The sequence below is a fragment of the Schistocerca serialis genome, chromosome 1, assembly GCF_023864345.2.
Source record: "Schistocerca serialis cubense isolate TAMUIC-IGC-003099 chromosome 1, iqSchSeri2.2, whole genome shotgun sequence".
Taxonomy (NCBI): Eukaryota; Metazoa; Arthropoda; class Insecta; order Orthoptera; family Acrididae; genus Schistocerca; species Schistocerca serialis.
In genome coordinates, this window is record NC_064638.1 from 524,261,655 (window position 1) to 524,278,158 (window position 16,504).

At 50.1% G+C, this 16,504-nt stretch overlaps 8 non-coding genes across 8 annotated transcripts; all 8 read left to right on the forward strand.

Moving 5' to 3' along the window:
• The first annotated feature begins 169 nt into the window (after positions 1 to 169).
• On the forward strand, positions 170 to 241 carry Trnae-cuc (transfer RNA glutamic acid (anticodon CUC)). The gene has a single exon. It is a non-coding gene; the product is annotated as a tRNA-Glu (tRNA).
• Positions 242 to 627: 386 nt separating this feature from the next.
• Trnah-gug (transfer RNA histidin (anticodon GUG)) lies at positions 628 to 699 on the forward strand. Its single transcript has one exon. It is a non-coding gene; the product is annotated as a tRNA-His (tRNA).
• Positions 700 to 7,652: 6,953 nt separating this feature from the next.
• On the forward strand, positions 7,653 to 7,734 carry Trnal-cag (transfer RNA leucine (anticodon CAG)). The gene has a single exon. It is a non-coding gene; the product is annotated as a tRNA-Leu (tRNA).
• Positions 7,735 to 8,017: 283 nt separating this feature from the next.
• On the forward strand, positions 8,018 to 8,089 carry Trnae-cuc (transfer RNA glutamic acid (anticodon CUC)). Its single transcript has one exon. It is a non-coding gene; the product is annotated as a tRNA-Glu (tRNA).
• A 386-nt stretch (positions 8,090 to 8,475) lies between these two features.
• Trnah-gug (transfer RNA histidin (anticodon GUG)) lies at positions 8,476 to 8,547 on the forward strand. The gene has a single exon. It is a non-coding gene; the product is annotated as a tRNA-His (tRNA).
• Positions 8,548 to 15,501: 6,954 nt separating this feature from the next.
• Trnal-cag (transfer RNA leucine (anticodon CAG)) lies at positions 15,502 to 15,583 on the forward strand. Its single transcript has one exon. It is a non-coding gene; the product is annotated as a tRNA-Leu (tRNA).
• Positions 15,584 to 15,866: 283 nt separating this feature from the next.
• On the forward strand, positions 15,867 to 15,938 carry Trnae-cuc (transfer RNA glutamic acid (anticodon CUC)). Its single transcript has one exon. It is a non-coding gene; the product is annotated as a tRNA-Glu (tRNA).
• A 386-nt stretch (positions 15,939 to 16,324) lies between these two features.
• Trnah-gug (transfer RNA histidin (anticodon GUG)) lies at positions 16,325 to 16,396 on the forward strand. Its single transcript has one exon. It is a non-coding gene; the product is annotated as a tRNA-His (tRNA).
• Positions 16,397 to 16,504: the final 108 nt, after the last annotated feature.

Consider the following 16,504-nt stretch of genomic DNA (forward strand, 5'->3'; position numbering starts at 1 on the left):
ACGACAGGATTTTCAGGCACCTTTTGCTCTCATCATTGCTGGCGTTCGTCTCCACGAAATGCGTCCGGAGCACGCCGTTCTATAACGCGAGAGAGTGGATTTTTTACAGTTGTCGTCAGTTAACCGTCGGTGGCTGCTGCGTTCGCTGGAAAGAGCACTGCCGTCGTTATCCGGTGTGGTCTAGTGGCTAGGATACCTGGCTCTCACCCAGGAGGCCCGGGTTCGATTCCCGGTACCGGAATTGCGCGTTTTTATTGCTCCTCTTATGCGACTTGTCTCGACTTTGCTCGACTGACGCTACGCTGACGCGTGCAGAAAGCTACGTTAAGTATGACTCGCGGCAACACCTGACGGCGAGAGAGATGCGGCGTCTATCCACTTGTTATCGAGCCACATACCGGTACCTGCAGTCAAGAGGCTTGGAGGACTGCAAGACATTGCCACGGAGGTGAATGCAGCTAACCACTGTAGTTAGTGTCCTGACAGCGCAGGCACGTTCATTTGCTCGTATACATGTGATGGAGACCGTGTCTGACACTGCTGTGGCGTACACCTTGGCCTAGGCTTTGCTGGGTATCGCCACTTGCATTCGAGCCAGCTGCCTTCGCGGGCGCCTCCGTGGCCATGGCCGTGATCGTCTAGTGGTTAGGACATTGCGTTGTGGCCGCAATAACCCAGGTTCGAATCCTGGTCACGGCAATTTTGAAAGTTTTGCCTTGCTGCCGTTGCAATGACGAGTACTCGAAATGACAGTACTCTGTTGATTTTTTCACTCGTGTTCCGCAGGCCGCAGTTTGCACTACCACTTCATCCCCAACACGTAATGTCGCCTCCCAGAGCGCAGACGTCCGCTGCTCTCTGTAGTCGAAAAGGGCAGTTGTTTGAAGTGCGATGGATGAGCAGCCAGTCCCAGCAGAACAGGAAGCTGTGGCGTGCACTGTTTGTACAAATGCTAGGAACACTGGCGCACCAAGCAGCGCATGTAGCGTGGCCGAGCGCTTTAAGGCGCTGGTTTAAGGCACCAGTATCTCTGTAGGCGCGGTTTCGAATCCCGTAGCTGCCGGCGGTTTTGCTGTGATCGCGTTAACCTGGCGCTTTTTCTTCAAGTGTAACCTCCTTGAGCTCACATATGTTTGATACATGGAGCATTCTAGCTCCGCCTGACAGTTACAGCTACGATACTTTAGTGGTTACGGAAGGCCCAGGTTCGAAACCTGGTCACGGTACGAAAACGTCTCTTGACGCTGTCTCCTTAACTGCGACAGCTACAGACAAGTGGCGTCGCTACCATACGGCGGGCACGGCTTTTTCTTCCTGTGGATGGCCTAAAGAGACGCTTCCAGTGGGAGAGCAGTGGAAATACATGGCACGGCGATTGCCAAGATACTTCCATTTCGAAGTGATCTTTGTAGTACAAAGGAAACGTTTTGCCGCTGCTGCCCCAACGGTAACGTGGCCGAGCGGTCTAAGGCGCTGGTTTTAGGCACCAGTTTCTTCGGAGTCGTGGGCCCGAACACATCGCGCGCTCGCTCCGGCGTGTCGGGCGGTGTTTACGTGTGCTTCGCAGTCGGCGACGGTTCTTCGCGGTGACTGTTTCTTCGCTGCTGTAGTCAGCTGAACTGTAAGTTCACATGGATTCAGAAGACCGAGAAAATAATATCCAGTGCGAATTTGATAGAAACGTAACCCGTCCGTCTGCTTTCGAAATTCATTCGTGGATGAAAAATGACTTGCAAATTCCTGAAAGTGAAGTGCTAGGATTGCAATTAGACGCGTTCTTGAACTCTTTGTTTGTTGAATTGAAATGTCCGGAATTGTGCAATGGCCTCGTAAGTGAAAACGGTGGTGTACGAAAATTCAAACACTGTGATGGGACTATTAGTAATGTTACTCTGTCGAATGCTGGATTTGGTATTCGAAATGTTCGGGTATTCAATCTGCCATTTGATACTAGGAATGAGACAATAGCTCGTAGCCTTATGCCTTATGGCACAGTTTTGTCGATTACGAAAGAAAAGTGGTCGTCCGCTTATATATATCAGGTTGAGAACGGTATCCGTAGTGTAAAGATGATTGTGAGGAAGCACGTTCCCTCGTTTTTGGTTATGGCCGGCCACCGGGCTTTTATTTCGTATAGTGGTCAGCCGCAAACGTGTTCCCATTGCAATGCCACAGACCATTTTCGGCAAAATTGTCCTAGGCGTAGGCGCCCTGTGCAGCTACCGCCCCGTGGGCAGGATGACGACGCGTCGTACGCGGCCGTGTTGTTAGGTGTTCCCCGTTCACCGGCACGTTCCGCGGAAACGGAAACGCCGTTAGTTGCTGCGGTCGCGATGGATGTCGATGCCACTGCAGCCGGTTCTGATTCTGTTCCAACCTTGTCCGTACTTTCTCAGTCAGTTCCCGCCACTACTGTACCGATTCCGCCTCCGGGTGTGCCTGAAGTTCCGGAGCGGACCGGATCAGAACCCGTTCAGGTGGTTACCCCCCCTGTTGCTGTGGTGGATTCGTCACCATCTAATTCCGTACCTCAAGGTGTTCCGGACGGAGCTCCTGCCTCACAGGAACCTAAGCCCAGGCGTGAAAGTGTTACGGACAGGCGTGGCAATACTGACCGCTTCCGCAGTGCCAGTAGCTCGCGGATTTTAGACACACGGTCTTTTTCTCGCGGAGAACGCAGCCCGTCTCCGGAATGGAAGCAGGTTCCCCGTCCGAAGTCAAAACAAAAACAAAAATCTGTGCAAAAGCCGGCGCACAAGCCCTTGCCCCGCCCCGTAGTCGAATCACGGCCGTCGGTTGCGACGGGGCGTCGTCCACAGCGTCCTGTGGCGAGCAGTCAGCCAGCGCCTACGACAAGTGTGTCGGCAGACAGGCGGGAACAGGTTGTACAGCAGTTAAAGGAAATGTTGCACCACTCTGATGTAAATCTTGCAATGGACACTCCGACGTCTCAGGCACCGAACCCGGCACAACTTTCGGTTAAGCGTAAGGCGGAAGACACCCCCCAGCGTCGCACGCGTCCCCTTTCGCAGGATTCCGCGTCTGTACCTCCCACACACGGACCGCCTACTTTAGCTGCACCGTCTGAACGTTGTGACTGGGCCGACGATATGGAGGAGGAGGGTGGGTCCCCTCCTGCCGTCTAATTTGTTTTAATTTGTTTTTCCTTGTTGTCTATGGTAGCACGCCCTCCATCAGTTGTGGCTACTATTAATCTTAATAAATTGGAGTCGCCTGTGAAGTTTGCAAGTTTTGTGGGTTTTTTAAATTACATTGCTGCTGACGTAGTGTTTTTGCAGGAGGTTGTGTTAGATCTACTTCACTCCATTCCGGGCTATCAAGTACTCTTGAACTTTGATATCGAGTGCAATTGTGGTACTGCCATTTTAATTCGTGTTGGTCATGACTATAGTAATGTCGCTACAATTCCTAACGGTCGTGGTGTAGCTTGCACGATCAACAACGTACGGTATATTAACGTGTACGCCCCTTCTGGTGCCGACGGGCAGCCACGTCGCCGTGTGTTTTATAGTAGTGACATTTGTCACCTTTTACGGGGCCCCCACCTGCCTATAGTCATGGGCGGAGATTTTAACTGCGTGCTGGAAGATAGAGATCAGGAGCCACGGCCGTATAAGTGCCTAGAATTACAGACGCTCGTGACTGAGATGAATTTAATTGACTCGTGGTGTCATTTACACCCGCGGGACGTGGGATTTACTTTCTTTTACCCCACGGGAAGGAGTCGGCTCGATAGGATTTATGTTTCTCGTGAAAAACAGCACTGTCTTACGGACTCCTCTGTTCACCCCGTGATTTTTTCCGATCATTGTGCGTATGTCTGCCGCTTTCATTCTCTGTTGGCGACTAAACCCCGCGCAAGTCGATTATGGAAGTTTAATGTGCGACATCTCTCACACCCACATTTTGCGCCGGTTATCGTGCGTATGTGGCAGAGGGTGCTGAAATATCGCGGTCTCTATGCCTGTACTTTGTCTTGGTGGGTAGAATTTGTTAAGCCGGCATTACGCAAGACCCTCTTGGAGTTTAGTCAGAATGTTGCTCACTGGGAGCGTTCTGCATTGCAATTTTACGAGAGCTGTTTAAATGATGCAATCCACCTGCACACAAACAATCCCGCTCTTCGGATGGCGACAATTCGGCGTATAAAACTCCGTCTTCTGGCTTTGAAAAGGGAATCGTTGCGCATATCTGTCGTACGGAGCCGAGCCCCCGGGGCGCTGGCTGATGAAGCGCCTTCCGTGTTTCATCAGCTGCGCGAACGCCGGCGCGCAAAGCGACGTTACGTCACAGAGCTGGAATCAGCTGACGGTGCGCGGCTTAATAGCCAGGCGGCAATTCTTGCCGAGGCCCACCGTCACTTCATCGAACTTTTCAGTGAGAAATACACTGATGCTGCCGCGATTTCCGAGCTTCTCCACGACGTTCCATACGTCTTATCCGTAGCGGATCGCCGTCGCCTCACAGAAAACTTTACCGTGGACGAAGTGGGTGATATCTTAAAACTGTGTTCCCAGAACAAATCACCGGGCGCTGATGGGTTGCCACCGGAATTTTATCTGCATTTTTGGCACTTGTTTGGCTCTGCCCTGACTGACGTTTTTAATGAAATTTTAAATGGTGTGGATGTCCCTGCGTCCTTCCTGGAAGGTATTGTGGTCTTGGTTCCAAAGGTTCCGGTCACCAGGAAACTGTGCAATCTTAGACCAATCACCCTTCTTAATGGTGATTACAAACTCTTCACCAAATGTGTCTCCTCCCGCTTGAAGCTGGTCATGAAAAAACTGATTAGTCCCTTTCAATACTGTGCAGTGCCTCAACGCACTCTCTATGGTGCTGTGTCGACATACCGAGATGCCATTGCCTATGCTTCGACGAATAGGATTCCTTTTGGCATTTTATCCATCGATTTTGCAATGGCTTTTGACAGAGTTAGCCACCTATATCTCCGGCGAGTGCTCCAGAAGTTTGGTTTCGGTGTAAAGTATATAACTATGATTTTTAACCTTTTCAAAAATTCCACCTCACGGATTAGTATCAATGGACTTTTATCGGAACCTGTTCCGCTCTGCTGTTCAGTCAAACAAGGGTGCCCTCTGTCAATGGCGCTTTACGCTATTTCCTTAGATCCTTTGTTGCGTAAGTTGCACAGTGTTTGTAGGGGAATACGTATTGGGAATGAGAAGCACGTTTGTCGCGCTTATGCTGACGACCTTGGCCTCTTGGTGTCCTCGGCTACCGACTTTGCTACAATACGCGCAGTTCTTACACAGTATGAACGTGCATCCGGTGCGAGCATCAATACCCGTAAGACGGTTTTTCTTCCTATTTATGCAGCGACACGTGGCTTCAAACGCCCATGGTTTACAGTAAAGCAGGAACACAAAATTTTGGGAGTTCGCTTTCAAGCCAATCTGTTACAGACTGCGTCCTACAACTGGCGTATTGTCTTAAATGGCATACGAGCTATGGCTAGCCTGTCCGCTACTCGCACCCTCGCATTAACACAGCGGGTGATTTTAATAAATGTTTTCTTGCTCAGCAAAGCCTGGTACCTCGCACAGTTATTTCAGGTACCCAAGAATTTGGGCAGAGCCATAACACAGGCAGTCTATTGGCTATTGTGGCGGGGACATATTTTCAAGGTGTCTTACGAAACATGTACTCTGCCGCGCGAACAGGGTGGGCTCGGGCTCATTCATTTGCTATGAAAGCCGCAGCGTTGCTCCTTCATCGGACGAGCGTCACCATTGAACAGGATCCGTCGAGCCCCACAGCTGTTCTGTTCGCTATTCATCGGCCTCTATCTCAAGCAGCACCTCTCGACCCGACTACCATCCCGTTTCAGCTGCGTTATGTTCGAGAATACTTCATTCAAAAAAGTTATCTCGCCGCCGACGTACTCGACCATCGCACACGGACTGTGAAACGTGTCTACCAGGGACTCAGAGGACGGCCAGTCGGTAATAAGATGGAGGCGCGCTACCCGCGATCTGCGTGGAGGACGGTGTGGGCTCACGTTCATGCTCCCTTCCTGCCAGCGGACGTCAGCAGCTTTTGGTACCAAGTGGTTAACAGAATTCTCCCCACCAACGAAAAGCTGCGCCGCATTCACTTATCTCCATCGAGCTTGTGTGAAGACTGTCGCCAAGACGACACCTTAGAACATCGTTTCGTGTGCCTGAGGTCACGGTCGACTTGGAACATTGCCGCCAGGATGCTCGCACTTATCAACCGGACCAGCGCTGCCGCTTTTTCTGCGGACACGGCATTGATCCCGGACTTCAACCCTTATCCGCATACGAAGCGTGCCGCCACTGCATGGATCGTGTCTCACACTGTGTACGCCCTCCTGCAATTGCGACTTACGGGCGACTATGCCTTTTTGGTTTATTTGTCTACGCAACATGACCTTACCAAAACCAGGAAAGACTATCACCAACTCTTTGCTAATTTTCTGCAAATTGCACTCGCATTTGCCCACGACAAACTGTTGTAATCAACACTTCACTGCTGCGACTTTTCCTTACTTCTGTGTTTTGCATTGTCTCCGGGTCCGGATACATAGTTAATGCAAATTGAATACTACCGGACCAGTGAAACAGTGAATCATTGAACAAGTACGATGCTTACCCTTGTGCCGGACTGCAACGTGGAAACGACGACGAAAAGTTTAACACAGTTTTATCCTGTGTTCGTGTGTGTTTGTGTCTTGCTGTCATTTAGTGATTTCTTTATGTTTTTATTCATTTTTTACAACTTTTGGTTCCTCCGTCATCAGCGTACATTCACGGATGCGTTGCGCACCGCGTTGCCACGGAGATTGTTTGGTCTTCAAGAAACGAGTTTTTTTTACTTTCTTTTTCACACGTCGGAGTGGATTGTGTTTTGCTTCTCGTTATCCGCCGGACAGTTCGGAAAGTTCGGGAGTCTACTCATTCCTTTGACATGTGTCGATGATTTTAATTTTTGTGACTTTTTTCATTACTTATTTTAATGGCCGCCACGAAGCATTTTGAACATAATATTATGGGACGTGTGAAGGGTGTTCGTTCCCTGTTACTGAGAGGACTAACTCAGACAGTATTTGGTTTTTTATTCTTTTTTTTCAAATTTTATTCTTTCTTTTATTGAATTTAGGTGGACAGCGCCTCATGCGCTATTATTCTTTCATTTTTTATTTTACGGCGTGTAGGCGCAAAGCTACTGCTTTGCTGTCATTATAGGCCTGCCCTTTCACTTCAAGAGGATTTTAGTTTTCCTTCGATGCTTCGTTAGCGGTCAACAGCCACAAGAAACTTTCCTCAAAGCCATCCAGTTTCTCCGATTCCATCACTTCATCTTGAACACAACGTCTACCGGAGGACGTTGACGGTCAAGGAACCATACGGAGGAGTTTTCGGATTTCAGCTGAATGGACAGTACAACGATTAATCCTTTCTGTTTGCAAGCAGCACCGTTTTATTTTATAGCTAAAGAAGCTCGCCGAAGAAGGCATAACTTGGAGAGCTCAAGGCAAAATCTACAAAAAAAAAAGAAAAAAAGTTGCCACTTTTTACGTCTCATTTTTGTGCCGTTGCGGTGTGCTCTCGTGGGGTGGGACGCAGCTCTTGTGACGCGCGTGTTGTGTAGGTAGCGTGGCCGAGCGGTCTAAGGCGCTGGTTTCAGGCACCATTCTCTTCGGAGGCGTGGGTTCGAATCCCACAGCTGCCAAACGTGTAATGTTTCCTGTGTCGAAGGCAGATGCACTCATTGCCCGCAAAGGAAACAGCAGAACAAGGCGTGAGCGTCTGCTTGGTGAATTGTCGTAGAACAGTGCGTGGTGCAACGACAGGATTTTCAGGCACCTTTTGCTCTCATCATTGCTGGCGTTCGTCTCCACGAAATGCGTCCGGAGCACCCCGTTCTATAACGCGAGAGAGTGGATTTTTTACAGTTGTCGTCAGTTAACCGTCGGTGGCTGCTGCGTTCGCTGGAAAGAGCACTGCCGTCGTTATCCGGTGTGGTCTAGTGGCTAGGATACCTGGCTCTCACCCAGGAGGCCCGGGTTCGATTCCCGGTACCGGAATTGCGCGTTTTTATTGCTCCTCTTATGCGACTTGTCTCGACTTTGCTCGACTGACGCTACGCTGACGCGTGCAGAAAGCTACGTTAAGTATGACTCGCGGCAACACCTGACGGCGAGAGAGATGCGGCGTCTACCCACTTGTTATCGAGCCACATACCGGTACCTGTAGTCAAGAGGCTTGGAGGACTGCAAGACATTGCCACGGAGGTGAATGCAGCCAACCACTGTAGTTAGTGTCCTGACAGCGCAGGCACGTTCATTTGCTCGTATACATGTGATGGAGACCGTGTCTGACACTGCTGTGGCGTACACCTTGGCCTAGGCTTTGCTGGGTATCGCCACTTGCATTCGAGCCAGCTGCCTTCGCGGGCGCCTCCGTGGCCATGGCCGTGATCGTCTAGTGGTTAGGACATTGCGTTGTGGCCGCAATAACCCAGGTTCGAATCCTGGTCACGGCAATTTTGAAAGTTTTGCCTTGCTGCCGTTGCAATGACGAGTACTCGAAATGACAGTACTCTGTTGATTTTTTCACTCGTGTTCCGCAGGCCGCAGTTTGCACTACCACTTCATCCCCAACACGTAATGTCGCCTCCCAGAGCGCAGACGTCCGCTGCTCTCTGTAGTCGAAAAGGGCAGTTGTTTGAAGTGCGATGGATGAGCAGCCAGTCCCAGCAGAACAGGAAGCTGTGGCGTGCACTGTTTGTACAAATGCTAGGAACACTGGCGCACCAAGCAGCGCATGTAGCGTGGCCGAGCGCTTTAAGGCGCTGGTTTAAGGCACCAGTATCTCTGTAGGCGCGGTTTCGAATCCCGTAGCTGCCGGCGGTTTTGCTGTGATCGCGTTAACCTGGCGCTTTTTCTTCAAGTGTAACCTCCTTGAGCTCACATATGTTTGATACATGGAGCATTCTAGCTCCGCCTGACAGTTACAGCTACGATACTTTAGTGGTTACGGAAGGCCCAGGTTCGAAACCTGGTCACGGTACGAAAACGTCTCTTGACGCTGTCTCCTTAACTGCGACAGCTACAGACAAGTGGCGTCGCTACCATACGGCGGGCACGGCTTTTTCTTCCTGTGGATGGCCTAAAGAGACGCTTCCAGTGGGAGAGCAGTGGAAATACATGGCACGGCGATTGCCAAGATACTTCCATTTCGAAGTGATCTTTGTAGTACAAAGGAAACGTTTTGCCGCTGCTGCCCCAACGGTAACGTGGCCGAGCGGTCTAAGGCGCTGGTTTTAGGCACCAGTTTCTTCGGAGTCGTGGGCCCGAACACATCGCGCGCTCGCTCCGGCGTGTCGGGCGGTGTTTACGTGTGCTTCGCAGTCGGCGACGGTTCTTCGCGGTGACTGTTTCTTCGCTGCTGTAGTCAGCTGAACTGTAAGTTCACATGGATTCAGAAGACCGAGAAAATAATATCCAGTGCGAATTTGATAGAAACGTAACCCGTCCGTCTGCTTTCGAAATTCATTCGTGGATGAAAAATGACTTGCAAATTCCTGAAAGTGAAGTGCTAGGATTGCAATTAGACGCGTTCTTGAACTCTTTGTTTGTTGAATTGAAATGTCCGGAATTGTGCAATGGCCTCGTAAGTGAAAACGGTGGTGTACGAAAATTCAAACACTGTGATGGGACTATTAGTAATGTTACTCTGTCGAATGCTGGATTTGGTATTCGAAATGTTCGGGTATTCAATCTGCCATTTGATACTAGGAATGAGACAATAGCTCGTAGCCTTATGCCTTATGGCACAGTTTTGTCGATTACGAAAGAAAAGTGGTCGTCCGCTTATATATATCAGGTTGAGAACGGTATCCGTAGTGTAAAGATGATTGTGAGGAAGCACGTTCCCTCGTTTTTGGTTATGGCCGGCCACCGGGCTTTTATTTCGTATAGTGGTCAGCCGCAAACGTGTTCCCATTGCAATGCCACAGACCATTTTCGGCAAAATTGTCCTAGGCGTAGGCGCCCTGTGCAGCTACCGCCCCGTGGGCAGGATGACGACGCGTCGTACGCGGCCGTGTTGTTAGATGTTCCCCGTTCACCGGCACGTTCCGCGGAAACGGAAACGCCGTTAGTTGCTGCGGTCGCGATGGATGTCGATGCCACTGCAGCCGGTTCTGATTCTGTTCCAACCTTGTCCGTACTTTCTCAGTCAGTTCCCGCCACTACTGTACCGATTCCGCCTCCGGGTGTGCCTGAAGTTCCGGAGCGGACCGGATCAGAACCCGTTCAGGTGGTTACCCCCCCTGTTGCTGTGGTGGATTCGTCACCATCTAATTCCGTACCTCAAGGTGTTCCGGACGGAGCTCCTGCCTCACAGGAACCTAAGCCCAGGCGTGAAAGTGTTACGGACAGGCGTGGCAATACTGACCGCTTCCGCAGTGCCAGTAGCTCGCGGATTTTAGACACACGGTCTTTTTCTCGCGGAGAACGCAGCCCGTCTCCGGAATGGAAGCAGGTTCCCCGTCCGAAGTCAAAACAAAAACAAAAATCTGTGCAAAAGCCGGCGCACAAGCCCTTGCCCCGCCCCGTAGTCGAATCACGGCCGTCGGTTGCGACGGGGCGTCGTCCACAGCGTCCTGTGGCGAGCAGTCAGCCAGCGCCTACGACAAGTGTGTCGGCAGACAGGCGGGAACAGGTTGTACAGCAGTTAAAGGAAATGTTGCACCACTCTGATGTAAATCTTGCAATGGACACTCCGACGTCTCAGGCACCGAACCCGGCACAACTTTCGGTTAAGCGTAAGGCGGAAGACACCCCCCAGCGTCGCACGCGTCCCCTTTCGCAGGATTCCGCGTCTGTACCTCCCACACACGGACCGCCTACTTTAGCTGCACCGTCTGAACGTTGTGACTGGGCCGACGATATGGAGGAGGAGGGTGGGTCCCCTCCTGCCGTCTAATTTGTTTTAATTTGTTTTTCCTTGTTGTCTATGGTAGCACGCCCTCCATCAGTTGTGGCTACTATTAATCTTAATAAATTGGAGTCGCCTGTGAAGTTTGCAAGTTTTGTGGGTTTTTTAAATTACATTGCTGCTGACGTAGTGTTTTTGCAGGAGGTTGTGTTAGATCTACTTCACTCCATTCCGGGCTATCAAGTACTCTTGAACTTTGATATCGAGTGCAATTGTGGTACTGCCATTTTAATTCGTGTTGGTCATGACTATAGTAATGTCGCTACAATTCCTAACGGTCGTGGTGTAGCTTGCACGATCAACAACGTACGGTATATTAACGTGTACGCCCCTTCTGGTGCCGACGGGCAGCCACGTCGCCGTGTGTTTTATAGTAGTGACATTTGTCACCTTTTACGGGGCCCCCACCTGCCTATAGTCATGGGCGGAGATTTTAACTGCGTGCTGGAAGATAGAGATCAGGAGCCACGGCCGTATAAGTGCCTAGAATTACAGACGCTCGTGACTGAGATGAATTTAATTGACTCGTGGTGTCATTTACACCCGCGGGACGTGGGATTTACTTTCTTTTACCCCACGGGAAGGAGTCGGCTCGATAGGATTTATGTTTCTCGTGAAAAACAGCACTGTCTTACGGACTCCTCTGTTCACCCCGTGATTTTTTCCGATCATTGTGCGTATGTCTGCCGCTTTCATTCTCTGTTGGCGACTAAACCCCGCGCAAGTCGATTATGGAAGTTTAATGTGCGACATCTCTCACACCCACATTTTGCGCCGGTTATCGTGCGTATGTGGCAGAGGGTGCTGAAATATCGCGGTCTCTATGCCTGTACTTTGTCTTGGTGGGTAGAATTTGTTAAGCCGGCATTACGCAAGACCCTCTTGGAGTTTAGTCAGAATGTTGCTCACTGGGAGCGTTCTGCATTGCAATTTTACGAGAGCTGTTTAAATGATGCAATCCACCTGCACACAAACAATCCCGCTCTTCGGATGGCGACAATTCGGCGTATAAAACTCCGTCTTCTGGCTTTGAAAAGGGAATCGTTGCGCATATCTGTCGTACGGAGCCGAGCCCCCGGGGCGCTGGCTGATGAAGCGCCTTCCGTGTTTCATCAGCTGCGCGAACGCCGGCGCGCAAAGCGACGTTACGTCACAGAGCTGGAATCAGCTGACGGTGCGCGGCTTAATAGCCAGGCGGCAATTCTTGCCGAGGCCCACCGTCACTTCATCGAACTTTTCAGTGAGAAATACACTGATGCTGCCGCGATTTCCGAGCTTCTCCACGACGTTCCATACGTCTTATCCGTAGCGGATCGCCGTCGCCTCACAGAAAACTTTACCGTGGACGAAGTGGGTGATATCTTAAAACTGTGTTCCCAGAACAAATCACCGGGCGCTGATGGGTTGCCACCGGAATTTTATCTGCATTTTTGGCACTTGTTTGGCTCTGCCCTGACTGACGTTTTTAATGAAATTTTAAATGGTGTGGATGTCCCTGCGTCCTTCCTGGAAGGTATTGTGGTCTTGGTTCCAAAGGTTCCGGTCACCAGGAAACTGTGCAATCTTAGACCAATCACCCTTCTTAATGGTGATTACAAACTCTTCACCAAATGTGTCTCCTCCCGCTTGAAGCTGGTCATGAAAAAACTGATTAGTCCCTTTCAATACTGTGCAGTGCCTCAACGCACTCTCTATGGTGCTGTGTCGACATACCGAGATGCCATTGCCTATGCTTCGACGAATAGGATTCCTTTTGGCATTTTATCCATCGATTTTGCAATGGCTTTTGACAGAGTTAGCCACCTATATCTCCGGCGAGTGCTCCAGAAGTTTGGTTTCGGTGTAAAGTATATAACTATGATTTTTAACCTTTTCAAAAATTCCACCTCACGGATTAGTATCAATGGACTTTTATCGGAACCTGTTCCGCTCTGCTGTTCAGTCAAACAAGGGTGCCCTCTGTCAATGGCGCTTTACGCTATTTCCTTAGATCCTTTGTTGCGTAAGTTGCACAGTGTTTGTAGGGGAATACGTATTGGGAATGAGAAGCACGTTTGTCGCGCTTATGCTGACGACCTTGGCCTCTTGGTGTCCTCGGCTACCGACTTTGCTACAATACGCGCAGTTCTTACACAGTATGAACGTGCATCCGGTGCGAGCATCAATACCCGTAAGACGGTTTTTCTTCCTATTTATGCAGCGACACGTGGCTTCAAACGCCCATGGTTTACAGTAAAGCAGGAACACAAAATTTTGGGAGTTCGCTTTCAAGCCAATCTGTTACAGACTGCGTCCTACAACTGGCGTATTGTCTTAAATGGCATACGAGCTATGGCTAGCCTGTCCGCTACTCGCACCCTCGCATTAACACAGCGGGTGATTTTAATAAATGTTTTCTTGCTCAGCAAAGCCTGGTACCTCGCACAGTTATTTCAGGTACCCAAGAATTTGGGCAGAGCCATAACACAGGCAGTCTATTGGCTATTGTGGCGGGGACATATTTTCAAGGTGTCTTACGAAACATGTACTCTGCCGCGCGAACAGGGTGGGCTCGGGCTCATTCATTTGCTATGAAAGCCGCAGCGTTGCTCCTTCATCGGACGAGCGTCACCATTGAACAGGATCCGTCGAGCCCCACAGCTGTTCTGTTCGCTATTCATCGGCCTCTATCTCAAGCAGCACCTCTCGACCCGACTACCATCCCGTTTCAGCTGCGTTATGTTCGAGAATACTTCATTCAAAAAAGTTATCTCGCCGCCGACGTACTCGACCATCGCACACGGACTGTGAAACGTGTCTACCAGGGACTCAGAGGACGGCCAGTCGGTAATAAGATGGAGGCGCGCTACCCGCGATCTGCGTGGAGGACGGTGTGGGCTCACGTTCATGCTCCCTTCCTGCCAGCGGACGTCAGCAGCTTTTGGTACCAAGTGGTTAACAGAATTCTCCCCACCAACGAAAAGCTGCGCCGCATTCACTTATCTCCATCGAGCTTGTGTGAAGACTGTCGCCAAGACGACACCTTAGAACATCGTTTCGTGTGCCTGAGGTCACGGTCGACTTGGAACATTGCCGCCAGGATGCTCGCACTTATCAACCGGACCAGCGCTGCCGCTTTTTCTGCGGACACGGCATTGATCCCGGACTTCAACCCTTATCCGCATACGAAGCGTGCCGCCACTGCATGGATCGTGTCTCACACTGTGTACGCCCTCCTGCAATTGCGACTTACGGGCGACTATGCCTTTTTGGTTTATTTGTCTACGCAACATGACCTTACCAAAACCAGGAAAGACTATCACCAACTCTTTGCTAATTTTCTGCAAATTGCACTCGCATTTGCCCACGACAAACTGTTGTAATCAACACTTCACTGCTGCGACTTTTCCTTACTTCTGTGTTTTGCATTGTCTCCGGGTCCGGATACATAGTTAATGCAAATTGAATACTACCGGACCAGTGAAACAGTGAATCATTGAACAAGTACGATGCTTACCCTTGTGCCGGACTGCAACGTGGAAACGACGACGAAAAGTTTAACACAGTTTTATCCTGTGTTCGTGTGTGTTTGTGTTTTGCTGTCATTTAGTGATTTCTTTATGTTTTTATTCATTTTTTACAACTTTTGGTTCCTCCGTCATCAGCGTACATTCACGGATGCGTTGCGCACCGCGTTGCCACGGAGATTGTTTGGTCTTCAAGAAACGAGTTTTTTTTACTTTCTTTTTCACACGTCGGAGTGGATTGTGTTTTGCTTCTCGTTATCCGCCGGACAGTTCGGAAAGTTCGGGAGTCTACTCATTCCTTTGACATGTGTCGATGATTTTAATTTTTGTGACTTTTTTCATTACTTATTTTAATGGCCGCCACGAAGCATTTTGAACATAATATTATGGGACGTGTGAAGGGTGTTCGTTCCCTGTTACTGAGAGGACTAACTCAGACAGTATTTGGTTTTTTATTCTTTTTTTTTCAAATTTTATTCTTTCTTTTATTGAATTTAGGTGGACAGCGCCTCATGCGCTATTATTCTTTCATTTTTTATTTTACGGCGTGTAGGCGCAAAGCTACTGCTTTGCTGTCATTATAGGCCTGCCCTTTCACTTCAAGAGGATTTTAGTTTTCCTTCGATGCTTCGTTAGCGGTCAACAGCCACAAGAAACTTTCCTCAAAGCCATCCAGTTTCTCCGATTCCATCACTTCATCTTGAACACAACGTCTACCGGAGGACGTTGACGGTCAAGGAACCATACGGAGGAGTTTTCGGATTTCAGCTGAATGGACAGTACAACGATTAATCCTTTCTGTTTGCAAGCAGCACCGTTTTATTTTATAGCTAAAGAAGCTCGCCGAAGAAGGCATAACTTGGAGAGCTCAAGGCAAAATCTACAAAAAAAAAAGAAAAAAAGTTGCCACTTTTTACGTCTCATTTTTGTGCCGTTGCGGTGTGCTCTCGTGGGGTGGGACGCAGCTCTTGTGACGCGCGTGTTGTGTAGGTAGCGTGGCCGAGCGGTCTAAGGCGCTGGTTTCAGGCACCATTCTCTTCGGAGGCGTGGGTTCGAATCCCACAGCTGCCAAACGTGTAATGTTTCCTGTGTCGAAGGCAGATGCACTCATTGCCCGCAAAGGAAACAGCAGAACAAGGCGTGAGCGTCTGCTTGGTGAATTGTCGTAGAACAGTGCGTGGTGCAACGACAGGATTTTCAGGCACCTTTTGCTCTCATCATTGCTGGCGTTCGTCTCCACGAAATGCGTCCGGAGCACGCCGTTCTATAACGCGAGAGAGTGGATTTTTTACAGTTGTCGTCAGTTAACCGTCGGTGGCTGCTGCGTTCGCTGGAAAGAGCACTGCCGTCGTTATCCGGTGTGGTCTAGTGGCTAGGATACCTGGCTCTCACCCAGGAGGCCCGGGTTCGATTCCCGGTACCGGAATTGCGCGTTTTTATTGCTCCTCTTATGCGACTTGTCTCGACTTTGCTCGACTGACGCTACGCTGACGCGTGCAGAAAGCTACGTTAAGTATGACTCGCGGCAACACCTGACGGCGAGAGAGATGCGGCGTCTACCCACTTGTTATCGAGCCACATACCGGTACCTGTAGTCAAGAGGCTTGGAGGACTGCAAGACATTGCCACGGAGGTGAATGCAGCCAACCACTGTAGTTAGTGTCCTGACAGCGCAGGCACGTTCATTTGCTCGTATACATGTGATGGAGACCGTGTCTGACACTGCTGTGGCGTACACCTTGGCCTAGGCTTTGCTGGGTATCGCCACTTGCATTCGAGCCAGCTGCCTTCGCGGGCGCCTCCGTGGCCATGGCCGTGATCGTCTAGTGGTTAGGACATTGCGTTGTGGCCGCAATAACCCAGGTTCGAATCCTGGTCACGGCAATTTTGAAAGTTTTGCCTTGCTGCCGTTGCAATGACGAGTACTCGAAATGACAGTACTCTGTTGATTTTTTCACTCGTGTTCCGCAGGCCGCAGTTTGCACTACCACT